Genomic DNA, 12741 nt, shown 5'->3' with positions numbered 1-12741 from the left:
GGCAACGGCTGCAAAGAGAGGGAGAGGGTGCTGGGGTGAGGAGGTGGCCTCCAGGCTGGGCTTCCCACACACTGTCACCTGTCCCCGCCCCTCCTCCCACAGTGGGGCAGAGGAGCAGGTCAACCCCAGCCTTGTCCGGCAGGCAGCCTCTGAACGGCGGGCCTTCTCTTCGCTTTTGTCTTTTCTCTGTAGGGCAAAGGGGGAGGGCATGAAAGAAGTGACTGCCGAGCCGGCAGGGGTGATTTAGGGGGTTTTGCCCACCGAAGTCGACAAATCAACCTGCCATCCTTGGCTCCTCGAAGTAAGGCCAGAAATGCCCTCCCCTGTACCCCTCTCACGCTGCTTAGTCCCACAGTAAAGCTGATTTCACTGAGGGCCCCTCAAAGTCTGGGGGGGGGCCAGGGAGCCACCCAGGCTAGCGGTAGCCACCTGAGCCACTGCGAGTACCCCCCCCCCCGGGGAGGCATTTCTGCTTCCCGAGTGACAGTGACTGTCAGCGTGTGTCCTGGGGTCTGGGACATGTGTCCTTCGGGCCACAGCAGAAAGCCGAGACATACCTTCTAAGTTTAGAAAAAGTCACCCGAGGACCTGGGCCTGCCCCCCGTCAGCCGCAGTCTCTCCTGTTACAGTAACTCCCCTGGCCTCCCGTCCTCCCCACCGAGGCTGAAGCTGGACTCTGTGGGTTAGGTCACCATGGGCAGGGCGCAGTGCTGGGCCCTCTGCTCCCTCCTGTTGTTTTACATCTAGGACTCATTCGTTCATCCATCCATCCTTCCATTCTTCCTGTGCTCTGGGCCCTGCGCTGGGATATGACAACGAACCAGAGGACACTGGCCCTTTCCTCACGGAAGCTAGTGAGGGAGCCATGCATTCGACAACCATCCTTAGTTTTACCCAGTTTATTGTTCATCAGGGCAGAAAATGATACAGAGGGAAAGGACTGGGGGAGAGAAGTAGAAGGGACGCAAGCAAGGTGTGTGTGGAAGGGAGGGAGTAGCCAAGAGCATTCCAAGGAGAGTTGATACAAAGGCCAAGAAACCAGAAGAACAGCTGTTTGAGAAAATGAAAGGAGGCTGGAACTCAGAGAGCTGATCCAATGCCCACAGTTCTGTAAGCTTGTCTCCTTCTGCTGTAATCTCTGAGCACGGGGACCATGTATTATTCATGCCCCCTCGCCCCCAGCCTATTGCCTGGCCCATAGTAAGTGCTCAGTAAATGCCAGTAAATGAGTGAATGAAGAAATGAAGGGTGCTACAGCACCCCTGGGCTGACATTGTGAAAGTTCCATAAATACAGATCAGGACTTTGAAGTGAAAATGGAAACAAAGTGTCAGCCAGGGTTGGCTCTGGGCTTACCACACTTGAATATTTTCATTAAGGCTCATTGACTCATCCAAGGTCACTGGAATAGTAACTAGAGGGCAGAGAATGAGATCTTCCTTGCTGGGTCTAATACTTAGCAATCTGAGCCTCTGGTCTCTACTCGAAGCTAGGCAATCCATCATAATTTCAGGTTCCCATCCCTGGGTATCTGTCGTCTCCAGTTTTAACAACCCAATTTATCCTAAAACATGACATACCTAAAACACACTTACAATGTGTCTATTTCTGTATCTAGAATGGTGGAATCTTTGCGTTGGCTGTTGATATTTTCAGACACACTTCCTCAAGGAGCAAACTGAGGCAAAGGGAGGCACGAGTCCCGTGTCGAAGTAGAAGGACATCTGCCCTAGTGGATCTGAAATCCACAGCCCTGGTCTGGGCTCTGCAGCTGTCCTCCCCGCCTTTGCTGCCTGGGCCGCTCTAGGCAGAAGTCCCCAATCTCCGTGCTTCAAAGACACGTCATGCGTGGGCCAGGCTCTACCTGCCCTAGAAGCCTACTCAGCTGGGATGGGGCCAAAGGGGTCTTGAAGCTATTATTTACTGATCGCTCCTATCTCCTCTTGCCACATCCTTCAAAGAAGAGAAAAGAAAACTGCCTAGCTGAGTGCAGTGGCTTCGCTTGAAAGGTCTGTTGGGTTTTATAGAGCAAAACTGCTGGCCTCCTCGGCATGAAAAGGGGAGACTGGGAAGGGTAGGGAGTGTGGCCTTCAGCCTTCAGAGGCTTGTCAATGGCCAGACCTCTCTTTTTCCTCTGCGCGTCGCTCTAGATGCTCCCTTTGGGCCTGGGGCTGATTCCCAGTGCGAGGGTCCCCTCCAGGTACCACCTGAGAACACTCCAGGACAACAGTCCCACCTGCATCTACACCTGCGTGTAGTGACTGTGGTGGGGGGGGTGGGGATTGCTGCTCGGGTCCCCGTTGTAGCCAGCGCTGTCCACACTCCGAGTGATCTAGCCACACCTACTACCACCGCTCACATGTCTCTTTAGAAACTGGTTTTTAATTAGTAATAGCAACCTTCTGCTACGTATTTTCTCCACAGTAATAAAACAGCTCATCTGCTGAATGTTTATCATGCCAGGTGCTGTGTTAAGATCATCTTTTTCTTTTCTTTTTTTTTTAAGATTTTATTTATTTGGCAGAGAGAGACACAGCGTGAGAGGGAACACAAGCAGGGGGAGTGGGAGAGGGAGAGAGAGAAGCAGGCTTCCCGCAGAGCAGGGAGTCCGATGTGGGACTTGATCCCAGGACCCAGGGATCATGACCCGAGCCAAAGGCAGATGCTTAACCACTGAGCCACCCAGGTGCCCTAAGATCATCTCTTTCAATTCTCATGACATCCCTGGGACATGGGTTTCATAATCACCTCCAGTTTGCTGATGAGAACACAGAGAGCTGAAGTAACTGGTCCAATATCACAGGGCTACTCACGCAGGCTTCGCATCCACGTGCAGATGCTCTGCTAAAACCTGTGTTCCTAACCACAATACCATTTCGCCTCCAGCAGAAAAGCATTTGGCAATTCACATTTTCAGATTAAAAAGTACTCATCAAATTTAGTAATAATAAGACAAACAACCCAGTAAAAGGATGGGCAAAGGATTTGAGCAGACATTTCACCAGAAAAGATATATGAGTGGCTAATAAGCACATGAGTGATTAAGTAAACGCAAACTGGAACTGCAAAGAGACACGACTGCACACCCACAAGATGGCTAAGATGCAACTACAGACAATACCAAATGTTGGGGAGGCTATAGAACAACTGGAACCCTCATACCATTGGTGAGAATGCTAAATGGGATAGCCACTTAGAAAAATATTTTGGCAGTTTCTCCTCATCAAGTTAAATGTATACTGACTGAACAACCCAACAATCCCACTCTTAGGTATTTGCCCAAGAGATATGAAAACATATGTCCACATAAAAACTCGCGTGCAAATATTTAGAGCAGTTTTATTCTTAATGGCCCAGATCTAGAAACAACCCAAATGTCCACCAACTGGTGAGTGGGTAAACAAACATATTGTGTGTTGTATCACAGAGTACTCCTCAAACAAAAGGAATGAACCAGTGATACGCACAACAACATGGATGAATCTCGAAAGCGGTATGCCAAGTGAAAGAAGTCAGACACAAAACACTACCAGTATGATTCCATTTACATATTTTTAAAAGGCAAAGCTATAATGACTGAGAGCAGATCACTGATTGCCCGGGACCAGGGGTAGGACAGGGGATTGACTCCAAAGGGTACAAGGCAACTTGTGAGGTGATGGAAATGTTCTATCTCTCGATGGTGGTCTGTATCTTGTGGTGGTGGTTACATGACTGTTCACAGTTGTCAACACATCAAATTGTACACTTAAAACAGGTGAATTTTATCGTGTACAAATTTTACCTTATGAATGTGATAAAGCAAGCAAGAATGGTGAAGAAAGCACAGAATTTGAAGCCTGAGAAGCCCAGGTTTTTTACTACCACGGGTGGTAGAATCTCAGGCAATCAACTCACCTGCTTAGAGTCTCATCTGTAAAATGCGGAAAATAACAGCCCCCACGGGGTCGTGGGGATGCTAAGAGCTAGTGTTTGATCAGATAGTTGGGGTTCAAATCCAAACCCTTCCCCCTACCAGAAGTGTGATCTTAGGCAAGACACTTAACTTCGCTGAGCCTCAGTTTCCCCGCTTGTAAAATAAGGCCTATCTCATCTGATTATATTATATTATTTGGGTTATAAAGCCCAGAGCAGATAATGCACATAGTGCCTGGCACATGACAAGCTTTCCCTCACGTTGTTGTCCCCTAAGGTACTGATTGCCACACGGTCAGTGTTAGTTGGGACGCGGCCCTGCTGCACTCCTTACAGGGATGCCAGGAGGCTGCCAGTTGGTGTTGAAGCACTGCAAGGGCTGGGTGGAGCTCTGCCGCTGCCAAGTCATTTTCCCTCTCACCCTGCAGAACAAGTTGGCAGACCAGGTGGGTTGGCACCGCATCTTAGTGTCAGAGGAATTTACAAACAGGAATTTTCTGAATCACGCAAAACAGCAGACTGGCTAACTCAAGTGTGATTCTGGACTCCAGCCATGAGCAGCCTAACTCACGGCAGGGCCATTCATGCGCTGGGGTCACGTGGGTGTCTCGAGGATGTGAAGTGGGATGATGCGGGCAGGACCAGGCTTCTGTAGGTGGGGAAGGGTCTTGCCTTTTTCCCAGGACCCTGCACCATGAAGGGGCCATAAAAGGAAAGCCCCATAGCCAGAGTGCGAGGGTTGTGCCTGCCCCAGCAGGTCCAAGTCCGAGCAGGACAGTGTCTCAAGTGGGAGCAGATGCCCTCTGGGGCTACTATAGGTGAATGGCTTGGGCAGCTCTCCGGGGAACATGCATGGGTCCGGATGGTGCAGGGAGTGGGAATAAGGGGTTAAGTTCCTGGGAAGACATGCTCTGTCCCGCAGAAGGGGAGATCCAGATGAGTTATTTCAAGAGCTGAGCAGCCTGGGGGCGGGAAGGCCACTGACCCAGCGGCCAGGGGAGCTGTGTGAACTCCCCGCCCCTCCTTGCCCTTTTGTTTCCTCATCTGTGAAATGTGGGGCTCACCAAGGCCCCCTAAGCTAGCTCGCTCTTTGGTTTTTCACGTTAACACCACTACGAAGAGAACGGGGAACTCTTAGGTTATCTGTCTTGGGTAGATGGCAATGGGGGCAGGCAGCCTCACTGAGTTCGGGCAGAATGGGAGCACACTGCCAGGAAGCTCAGGAATCCCAAGGAAATGCCGTGGTAACCCTGAACAGCTTTGCATACAGCTCTTCTCCTCCTCTTCCCAAAGATGAGTCCAAGAGTGGAACCCTCTCCCACTCTCAATCCGGGAATCAAACGGGTAATGCGATATAATCCCTTCATTCCAAATTAGCAAGCCAGGGGCCAGTGATTCTTTCGGCAAGAAGAGTCTAAGAGCAGCAAGACGGCATGGCTCAAACAGCCGAGGAAGCGTTTAGCCCTTAAAGAGAGAGTGGGTGAGAACCCAGGAACAAAGAACAACCCACACACTGGATCCTGGGGTACAAGGCTGAGAGACACACAACTGTAAAGGGGGAAAGTCAACGTGCATGGAGAACTCGGGTTCTTCCCTGTGCTGCTGCCCAGTTGGGCAAAGAATAACCCTCACTTTGGTTTTCTTGGAAGTTTATGTATTGGGGAGGTCATACAAAGAAATGACGACGGTTTTGGTTTTCTTTCCTTCACGCCCCTCAGCATGTTATCTTACTGCTGTCTGCCTACACCAAGGGGACAGGCTCGGCGCCTTGGCCAGCTTGAGAGCGTCCCAGGTCTGAAGCAGGAAGGGTTGAGGCAGGAACCAGGGCTCTAAGAATTCATGGGCCCACAGGGAAGCCCTGGGGGGTGATGCAGACCCCCTGCGTGGGAAGGAGGAGGGATCTCCATTTCTACAGGGGGCTCCCAGGGTCTGAGCAGAAGCTCCTCACAGGAAACCCGAGAAGGGTCCTTCCAGTGGTGAGCACACAAATTCACGGATCCCAGCCCAAGAAGCAAGTACAGGGCCCAAGACACAAATAAACCCACCTCCTCCTGTCATCCTCTTCCGTCCCCACCGCCTGCACACAAGAAGGCTCTTTAGACACCGGCCAATTCGCTCCTCACCTAGGTATCTGGGCAGATGACTCACAGGATGATTTGGTTTTTCTTTTGACAATGGGGCTGTGGCCATCTCAGGCAATACTTAACCCCATCATTCCAGCACACCCCCACACGCTTGCTCACTGACTGCAGGGAGCCCAGGATGGCCGTTGCTACGGCTTTTCCAGGAGAGGTGGCTCCACTCTCAGTGACTTCCAGGCCCCTTCACACACAGAGGAGCTGGGAATGCCACAGGACCCCCTTGACGCCCACAGAAAGCAGAGAGGAAGTGGTGCTCAATTCCATCTCAGGGTCAGCATGGCGCTGGTAATGAGGTCAGACGTCCAAGCACTAGCTGGTGAGATGCAGTGTGAGGAATCCCAAGGAGAGTCCCAAGGAGAGTCTAGTCCCAAGATCTGCTCCTCTTGGCAGGGACCTATCTCCTCTAGATTTCATTTCTTCCTCTGTACAATGAGGAGACTGGCTACATAGCATCATTATGAAGATTAAATAAAATGAGTGTGGGAAGTGTCTTAGAGGCCAATAGTTACTGTTCCTAATTTCCACTGATTTTACTTGATATTGCTAAGAACTGGCCCTTGTTAGAGCTTGCTTGGGAGTCAAGACATTTAAGTTAAGCAAGGACTTCTCTGTAGGTTCATCATTGCACGTGTTTTAAAGCCAAGTGGGATTTAAGAAGATTCAATATCCCCACAGAAGTCGTAGCTAAACTTCATCTTAGTGAAGGTTGGAGAAGTTCCTGAAAAATAAGCAATTAGATGGCCAACAGACACATGAAAAGATGCTCGACATCACTCATCATCGAGGAAATGCAAATTAAAACTATAGTGAGATATCACCTCCCACCTGTCAGAATGGCTAAAATAAAAAACACAAGAAACAGCAAATGCTGGCGAGGATGTAGAGAAAAAGGAAGCCTCATGCACTTTTGGTGGGAGTGCAAACTGGTGCAGCCGCTGTGGAAAACGGTATGGAGTTTCCTCAAGAAATTAAAAATAGAACTACCCTATGATCCAGTAATTTCACTACTGGGTAGTTACCCAAAGAAAAAGAAAACACTAATTTGAAAAGATACATGCACCCCTCTGTTTATAGCAGCATTACTTACAATAGTCAAGATATGGAAGCGATGCAAGTGTCTGTTGATAAATGAATGGATAAAGAAGATGTGGTATATATACACAGCAGAATATTATTCAGCTGTAAAAAAGAATGAGACCTTGCCATTTGCAACAACTTGGATGGATCTAGATGCTGTGATGCTAATTGAAGTAAGTCAGACAGGAAGACAAATACCATATGATTTCACTCATATGTGGAATTTAAGAAACAAAACAAATGAACAAAGAAAAAAAGAGATGAACAAAAAACAGACTCTTAACTACAGAGAACAAACTGGTGGTCACTGGAGGGGAGGGTGGGGGGATGGGTGAAGTGAAAGGGATTAAGAGTCCACTTATTGTGATGAACACCGAGTTATGTATAGAATCATTAGATCACTATATTGTACACCTGAAATGAATATTATATTCATATTATATTATGTATATTAACTATAATGGAAATTAAAAAACAAAAGCAATCAATCAACAAAGTTGGAGGGTGTGGTGACAGACAAACTCAGTCATGGTCCCTGCTCTGTTGAGTCCAGCTGGGGAAATTTGAAACAAGAGTGGAGTAAATAAGGAGTGAGTTAAGAAGACGATGGTACAGAAGTTGTATCCCTGCGGGGCATGACGAAGGGCCCGTGGAGTAAGACAGGCTGTAAGTGTTGCTGCATCTGAGGCCCCAGGAAGGAGAAGTGACAACGGGGTCAGGATGCGGGGTAAGACAGGATCAGAAGGTTGTTATAGACAGTGCTCTGGAGACCTCATGTTTGATGCATATACCCACCCTGCTCCTTATGTGACCGTGGGCAGGCGACTGAACCTCGTTAAGTGTCAGGGGTCTCATGTGGAAAGTGAGGATAGCAACATTTACATCACAGGCTTGTCTAAGAATCAAGTGAGAGCACGGGTACAGTGCTTAGCACAGAGTCTGGCGCGGAATAAGTGCTCGAGAAATGCAGGTTGTTAGTAAACATGAAGCCAAAGTAGTGAGAATTTATCCTGAAGGGTTAAATCCGGCAGGGAGTTGAAAGAAAAACCTTTGTCCTGAGTTCTTACAATGCAAACCCCCTCCGCAAAGAGGCACTCGGGCAGCCCCCACGGTGCTGAAGACATCCTTTTGGAGACAAGGTTGGATGTTCAGGGAAGGGTGGGCGACCGGGCTCAGGCAGCAGGAAGGGCCCTCCCCCCCCAACCCTGTGACCTCGGAGGCCCTGGAGCAAGGGCATGGAGGGTTCAGGGACATTCCATATCTATCCTGGCAGAAAGAGGGACAAAATATAGAAGAGAGCTGGGACAAGGGAAGGAAAAAAATCCCATTTAAGGAGCAAATGGGGGAGGGGGCTGTCAGGGGTGGGAAGAGAAGACAGAGGCTAAGAGCTGGAGATAGAAAAATTCCAGACTGGTATCAGCGATAGGATCTAGCCAGAGAATAGACACGTGGCCTGAGGGGAGCCTGGAATAACAGCATGCTTTGCTAAATTCCCACGCCTGGCTCTGGGGTTCATGACATTTTGAAGGCACTGAGATTAGCTGGCTGAAGCATATGATATAACAGCAGAGTACAGGATAAAAGAGTGTTAACATGAAGTATTTCCCTTTTTTAACCAAGAGAGAAATCCTAGAAGCTATTAAAAAAGGCCCTCTAACTATAAAAAAAGTAAAAATTTTATGGCAAAAGTACTGTAAATGAAGCAAAGAGAAAACAATAGATTGGAAAAAGTGTCACATGGATGAAGAGGACACGGGGTCTGTTATATAAAGTGTTCTCACAAAATGACAAGAACAATGTATCTATAAATAAGCGGTTCACAGAAAAAAGCAAACCCCAAAAGTCCAAGAAACATAAAGGATGCTCAAATTTATAAGTTGTCAGAGAACTATGAATTAAATTAACACTGAGACTTCTCTTCATGCTTATCAGACAGGCAGGAGGGTGGGGGAGGCAGGAGGGAAGAGAGAGAAGTAGCTATTGCTATTTGGGAATTGGGAAAAGGAACCATCATACATTGCTGGAGGGACTGTGAGTTGTTACAGCCTTTTGGGAATGTTATCTGGCAACATTTATTAAGTTAGATTACACAAACCTTGCAACTCAGCCCCATGTTCCTGAGAATCTATTCCATAAACATAAAAGGCCCAGTATATAAGGACGTGGAGGCTGATTCCCTGTTACTGGGAACAAAGCAAATACCCATAAAGAGGGAAATGGTTTATGGTCCATTCACATAGCGGGTTATTATGAAACCATTAAAAAGAATGAATTAGAGCCCTCCAAACTTCCATGAAAAATTGCAAAGTGAGAACAGTAAGCTGCACGGAAGTCTGTCTGATATGGCCCCAGTTTTATGAAGCAACAACTCAACAAGCCACCCCCATATTGTGTGTATGTGTATATCTACATGAGTGTGTTTGTATAATGTATATGCAATCATTTGCATAGTTACAGAATATGAAGTATCCTACAGAAAGTGTTATAGGAGATTTCTGGAGGCTGGGGTGTGGGGAGGCAAGCTGATTTGGAGGAGGCAAATCAAACGAAAAACACGGCCTGTAAAAACCCAGCAGGCTTGCTATGATTTCAGTTATGTCAAATTGTGTATGTGTATTTGAATGAGTAAACTAGAACTGATTTATAGAGTTGCCCATGATTGTTTTCTTTCCTTTTCTTTTTTAAACGATTTTATTCATTTATTTGAGAGGGAGAGAGTGTGAGTGGGGAGAGGGGCAGAGGGAGAAAGAGATAATCTCAAGCAGACTCTGCACTGAGCATGGAACCCGACGTGGGGCTCGATCTCATGACCCTAAGATCATGACCTGAGCCAAAATCAAGAGTTGGACATACTTAACCAACTGAGCCACCCAGGCGCCCCACCCATGATTGGTTTCAAAGGAAAGAAGGGAAGTTGCCAAGATGTATAATAAGGTAAACATAAAGAAAAATGTTTGAAATACTGAAACGAGAGTTTTAAACTCTACTCTCCAAATCTTTTGGGAAGGTATGGTTTGAGCAGGGAAATAAATATGTGAAAACAACTCTGGAGTGAGTTGTCAGTCTTCTCCAAATACCAAAACCAGGGCCTGAGTGTCAGCGGACAGGACACATATGCCCAGTGGGGAGGAGGAGGAGGAGGAGAAGGAGATGAAGTCAGTAATTCCATAAAGATACTGTGTCGTTATCACAATTCCGGACTTCAGGTTATATTATGAAGCTGCAGTAAGCATCACGGTATGGTACTGGCACAAAAACAGACACAGATCAATGGAACAGAATATCAAACCCCGGAATAAACCCACAGCTATGTGGTCAATTAGTCTTGGACAAAGGAGGAAAGAATATGCAATGGGAAAAGGACAATCTCTTCAACATCTGGTATCGGGAAAACTGGACAGCTACATACAAAAGAATGAAACTGGACCACTATCTTACACAAAATAAACTTACAAAAAAATAGATGGATTAAAGACTGAAACGTGAGACCTGAAACCATAAAAATCCTAGAAGAGAGCACAGGCAGTAAGGTCTCTGACATTGGCCAGAACAACTCCTTTCTAGATATGTCTCCCCAGGCAAGGGAAATAAAAGCAAAAATAAACTACTGGAACTACATCTAAATAAAGAGCTTCTGCACAGTGAAGGAAACAATCAACAAAACTAAAAGGCAACCTGTAGAATGGGAGAAGATATTTGCAAATGACATGTCCAATAAAGGGTTAGTATCCAAAATATATAAAAAACTGATAAAATTCAACACCCAAAACCCAAATAATCGAATTAAAAATGAGCAGAAGACATGAACAGACATTTTTCCAAAGAAGACATACAGATGGCCAACAGACTCATGAAAAGACGCTCAACATCACTCATCATCAGGGAAATGCAAATCAAAATTACAATGAGTTATGACCACACACCTGTCAGAATGGCTAAAATAAAAAATACAAGAAAAAACAGGTGTTGGCGAGGATGTGGAGAAAGGGGAACCCTCTTGCACTGTTGGTGGGGAGGCAAACTGGTGCAGCCACTGTGAAAAACAGTATGGAGTTTCCTCGAAAAATTAAAATTAAAACTAATGTACGATCCAGCAATCGCACTACTAGGTATTTACCCAAAGGATACAAAAATCCTAAATCAAAGGGAATACGTGCACCCCGATGTTTATAGCAGTATTATTTACAATAGCCAAATTATGGAAGCAGCCCAAGTGTTCATTGATAGACGAGTGAATAAAGAAGATGTGGCATATATACAATGGAATATTATTCAGCCATAAAAAGAATGAAATCTTGCCATTTGCAATGATATGGATGGAGCTAGAGACTATAATGCTAAGTGAAATAAATCAGAGAAAGACAAATACCATATGATTTCACTCACATGTGGAATTTAAGAAACAAAACAAACAGGCAAAGGGGAATAAAAAAGAGAGAGAGACAAACCAAGAAACAGACTCTTGACTATAGAGAACAAACTGATGGTTACCAGAGGCGGGGGGTGGAGGGATGTGTTAAAGAGGTGATGGGGATTAAGGAGCGCACTTGTGATGAGCACTGGGTGATGTATGGAAGTGTTGAATCACTATATTGTACACATGAAAATTATATAACACTGTATGTTAATTATACTGGAACTAAAAGAAAAAGAAAAAAAAAGATACTGTGTCATTAGGTTTAAATATATGCTCCTTGCAGCTGTTTTTAGGTTTAGTAAAATCTAGGCCAATTTATCCCATTTGCAGGAGCCCCGAATACATTTTTTTTTAAATGCTGTTGCTTTGTTTTTTGTTTTTTGTTTTTTTAAAGATTTTATTTATTTATTTGACAGAGAGATAGAGAGAGAGAACAAGTAGGCAGAGAGGCAGGCAGAGGGAGAGGGAGAAGCAGGCTCCCCGCCGAGCAGGGAGCCCGATGCGGGGCTCGATCCCAGGACCCTGGGATCACGACCTGAGCCGAAGGCAGCCGCTTAACCAACTGAGCCACCCAGGCGCCCCTAAATGCTGTTGCTTTGTTATTACACACTGCTCTCTGCTCAAGAAAATGATCAATCTGAAGCCAAAACGTCCTCTTCCATCTCAGAATATACTCAGAAAACAACAAATCATAAGACAAGAGAAAGGAGAAACAGGTAATTTCCTTTAGGCCCCACACTCCGATTTTCTACAGATCTTGGACAACTCAGCATAGAGACATTTCCATCCTTGGTGATAAATAGACTATGTCGCCGGGAAGTCATGTATTTATCAGTTTGGGAGAGGAAAAGGAGGACAGGAATCAACACTGATTGAGTGCTTACTCTGTGCAAGGCACATCAAGGATGAGTTCAGCTCACTTAATCCCCTCAACAGCCGCGTGAAGAAGACCTTACTACACTATGATCCTCTTTGACAAGGAACCGTGGAGATGGAAGAGCCTTCCCACAGTCCCATGCCCTATAGTGGAGCTGCTGGGTTCAAAACTTGGCCAGTCTGACTCTGAACACAACACAGCCATCCTCCCTTCTCTGAAGTCTATTTGTACCCTAGATATCAATGATGTGAGTTCTGACCCAGAGCTGCCATTCTGTGAACGCAGCTAGCCACCCAGGGGCGGCCACCTCCTTC

At 46.4% G+C, this 12741-nt stretch overlaps 1 long non-coding RNA gene across 1 annotated transcript in view; it reads right to left on the bottom strand.

Moving 5' to 3' along the window:
* Positions 1 to 884: 884 nt before the first annotated feature.
* LOC145722275 (uncharacterized) overlaps positions 885 to 12741 on the bottom strand; it is a 33291-nt gene continuing 21434 nt past the window's right edge. Inside the window, exon 2 of the long non-coding RNA XR_014146415.1 lies at positions 885 to 12734. This is a non-coding gene — a long non-coding RNA (uncharacterized LOC145722275). The remainder of the gene's footprint in view (positions 12735 to 12741) is intronic.

Source organism: Leptonychotes weddellii, chromosome 6 (assembly GCF_054177405.1).
Source record: "Leptonychotes weddellii isolate Sample4059 chromosome 6, ASM5417740v2, whole genome shotgun sequence".
In the NCBI taxonomy this organism is placed as follows: Eukaryota; Metazoa; Chordata; class Mammalia; order Carnivora; family Phocidae; genus Leptonychotes; species Leptonychotes weddellii.
This window is presented reverse-complemented; position numbering and strand designations above follow the sequence as displayed.